The sequence below is a fragment of the Myotis lucifugus genome, unplaced genomic scaffold, assembly GCF_000147115.1.
Source record: "Myotis lucifugus unplaced genomic scaffold, Myoluc2.0 scaffold_343, whole genome shotgun sequence".
Taxonomy (NCBI): Eukaryota; Metazoa; Chordata; class Mammalia; order Chiroptera; family Vespertilionidae; genus Myotis; species Myotis lucifugus.
Genome location: NW_005871391.1, coordinates 706,926 through 710,666, shown reverse-complemented (window position 1 = coordinate 710,666; position 3,741 = coordinate 706,926).

The following is a 3,741-nucleotide window of genomic DNA, read 5'->3' as shown; positions in this document are numbered from 1 at the left end:
GTTTTTAAGTTTTTATTTGTTGATTTGAAATGATTAGGAGAGAGAGAGAGAGAGAGAGAGAGAGAGAGAGAGAGAGAGAGAGATTTCTTGTTCCATTTATTTATGCATTCATTGGTTGATTCTTGTATGTGCCCTGACCAGGAATCACACCCACAATCTTGGTGTATCAGGAGGCTGCTCTAACCAACTGACCTACCTGGTCAGGGCAAAATATACCCCATTTGTAAAAGAACCAGAGGTGAGCAGAGGGAATTTGTTCTCTGAGAACTCTCCCATCTGGACCCACTTCCTGGGCTGTCTCCCTCAGGGGTCCCCTTGCTCTTCTTGCCCTCTTGTTGCCAACCCTTTCGGGGCCAGTGACCCAAATGAAGGCCCTTCTGCGCAGGCTAATAGAACTAGAATGAGATGGATCCCTCGGGTCAAGCAGAGTAGAAAGTGTCTTCTTTGCTCAGGAGTGGAGAAGGGCGAGTCACGCTCGGAAATAGGCCTTCTCCCCCAAGGGGGAGGTCGAGGGGGGGGGCGGCTTTTAAGGGGTGGGATACGGGGGTGATGAATTTCAAGAAAAAGGGAGCCGATTTCAGGGAAGAATTGGGGTATGCCGAGCCCAAATGGTTCCCTGGGTGTGATTTTAATAAGTTAATGAAGACAAATTCCCCGGAGGTACTGCCGTTGAGCTCTCTACTGGAGCTGTCTGCAGGTGCCGCGGTTAACCATTGGCAGTTCACTCACTTCCTGTGAGCAAGCATGGCTTGTGAGCTGACATCTGGGAGCAGGAGGGTCTCCTGGATGCTGGCCCTGTGGCACTCGCATGTTCCCCAGGGCCCCTGTGTGCTGAGCGCCTCCTGGTCATGGGTCCGCAGATCTGGGGCTCACTCCCTTGGAGGACCGCGGGGGTGGGGGGTGGGGTGCGGGGAAGGCAGCCTCACTGCTCACAGGCTGCCTACGCGAGAGCACGAGTGAGCGGCGGAAGACGGGAGGGAAGGGTGGCCACCTGCAGGGTGGTGGCTGCGGGACCAGGGCTCTCTTCCCGAACTCAGCCTCGGCTGATCGCCAGCGGGTTGGGGAGGCTGCGGGGCGGACCCTTCGCGCAGCGGGGCCTCGGAGCCTTCCGGACAAGGGGGTACAGAAACGGCGTGAGGGTCTCAAGACGGGGAATACTGGGGTCCCCGATGGGAGTCTGGCGTGAAGGCCCCGCTCCCTTTCACAGACTCGAGCCTCCAGGAACGACTTCTCCCACCTCCAGGAGGTCACATCCCAGAGGCCATTCCTGATTCACGCTCTTCACCTCCGCAAGGAAGGAGTGGAGAAGCAGCCAATCGGAGCAAGGCCGTGGCGGCTTCCAGCCAATAAGCACCTAGGGACGGCGGTGAGGCGGGCGTAGGTGGAGGCAGTGGCGGCGGGGCTCCACCCCCGGCGGAGCGGTCCCGCCCCCTCGCGCGGATTGGCTGCTGGCGCGGATTGGCTGCTGGCGCCCCCGCTGCACCGCCCGCCGGCCGCATGGCGCTGAGTGCCCGCTGCTCCGCGCCCTCCCGTGGCGGTCGGGTTCTGGGTTAATCCATCGCTGGGTCTTTGTTGGCTCTTCCGTCCGCTCCGCGGAGCGGGTCATGGGCTCTGGAGGCCGCGGTCTTCAGTAGCAGCGCCTTAAAAGCAGGAGGGGAGCTGAGGTGAGGGGCCTGCAGAGGCGCAGAGCCCGGCCGCGGAGGGCCTGCGGGGCGTGGGGCCGGGAGCCGGGAGCCGGGAGCCGGGAGCCGGGGCCGGGACCAGGAGGGATTCCGGCCCGGAGACACGGCGTCCTTCTGGGGTGAGAGTGAAGACCTGGCAAGAGAGAAGCGGGAAGGGTTCACAACAGAGGCAGGCGATGCCGCTTCTCATCAACGCTTTTCATATTCTTTTTTAAATCCTCACCCGAGGATGTTTGTCCATTGATTTTAGAGAGAGTGGAGGAGAGAGGGAAAGACAGAGAAATATCAATGTGAGAGAAACACATGGATCGCATGCGCCCAACCAGGGCTCTGGCTGGGAAGGAGCCTGCAACGGAGTTATGTGCCCTTGTCCGGAATCGAACCCGGACCTTTCAGGCCGAGGCTCTGTCCACTGGGCCAAACCGGGCTCCCAGCGCCTCCCTCCACCCCACAGGGTGCTCCCCACTCAGTGCCACCAGCCTTCTCAGAATTACCTCCAAGACCCACCTGTTTCATCCCTTCCCCTCCCCCCCTGCCCCTACTTCACAGTCCGCTTCTAAAGATAAGCCCTTTGCCCAGCTAGCTCAGTGGTTGGGCCTCACCTGTGAACCAGGTCATGGTTGCGACTCCATCCCCAGGAGGGGTCATGCAGGAGGCAGCTAATCGATGATTCTCATCATTGATGTTTCTCTCTCTCTCTTCCTCTCTGAAATAAATAAAAAATATGTTAAAAAAATAAAACAAATCCTTCTGGCCCTGGCCGCTTTGGCTCAGTGGATATATGATTCAGGTCAAGGTATCCTCCAGTGAGGATTAGCAACAAAAGACAAGAGCAGCATAAACCTCTTGTGGTCTCACGCTCCCTCCTCCCCCAGCTTGTCTATTTCATGGAGTTCCCTCATGTCAGTCACTCCCTGATCCTCCTGGCCACACTGGCCGGCTAAGCACGCACTTGGGAGATTATCTGTTGATGTGCCTCCCCCCGCGGCTGTGACCCCACACGGGCACGTGTACTCCTCACTGGGTGACAGCGGCGTGGTTCACAGCAGCAGCCTCTGTGCTGCCTGGTGCTCTTCCAGGACTCCCACATGTCAGTGCATGTCGCCCGCACAGCCTGTAAGGGCGGATCTTTGCACCCAATTTCAGAACGAGGAAATGGGTGAAGAGGTTAAGTGAAGCGCTGGGCCACGCAGCTGCACGTCTGGCTTCAGGGTGGCTCTTTTTTTTCTTTCTTTTTCCCTATTACAGTTTACACAGCTCATCACCACCACACTCGGTATTAAACTGTGCATGTGGATTCTCTTTTTCTCTTCTTCCCCCTTCCTCTCTCCCTCTCGCCCTCCCTCCTTTCCTTGTCATTGATTTTATTGGGTGACATAGATTAATAAAATTATATAGGTTTTGGGTGTACAATTCTTTTTTTAAAGTTTTATTGCCCTAGCCAGTTTGGCTCAGTAGATAGAGCATCAGCCTAAGGCCAAAGGGTCCCAGGTTTGATTCTGGTCAAGGGCACGTACATTGGTTGCAGGTTCCTCCCCAGTCAGGGCTCTGCAGCAAGCAACCAATTGATGTGTTTCTCTCACATCGACGTTTCTTTCTGTCTTTCCCTCTCTTTTCTACTGTCCCTAAAAATCAAGAGAAAATATCCTGGGGTGAGGATTCAAAAAAAAGTTATTTTATTTTATTTTATTGATTTCAGAGAGGAAGGTAGATGATGAGAGAGATAGAAACATCAATGATGAGGGAGAATCATTGGTCAGCCACCTCCTGAATGCCTCCCACTGGGGATCAAGCCACAACTGGGGCATGTGTCCTGACCTTGAATTGAACCATGACCTCCTGGTTTATAGGTCAACATTCAGCCACAGCTATGCAAGCTGGGCTCTACCATGTGTTTTTTTTTTAAATAAATATATTTTATTGATTTTTTACAGAGAGGAAGGGAGAGGGATAGAAAGTTAGAAACATCGACGAGAGAGAAACATCGATCAGCTGCCTCCTGCACACCCCCCACTGGGGATGTGCCCACAACCAAGGTACATGCCCTGACCTTGAATCG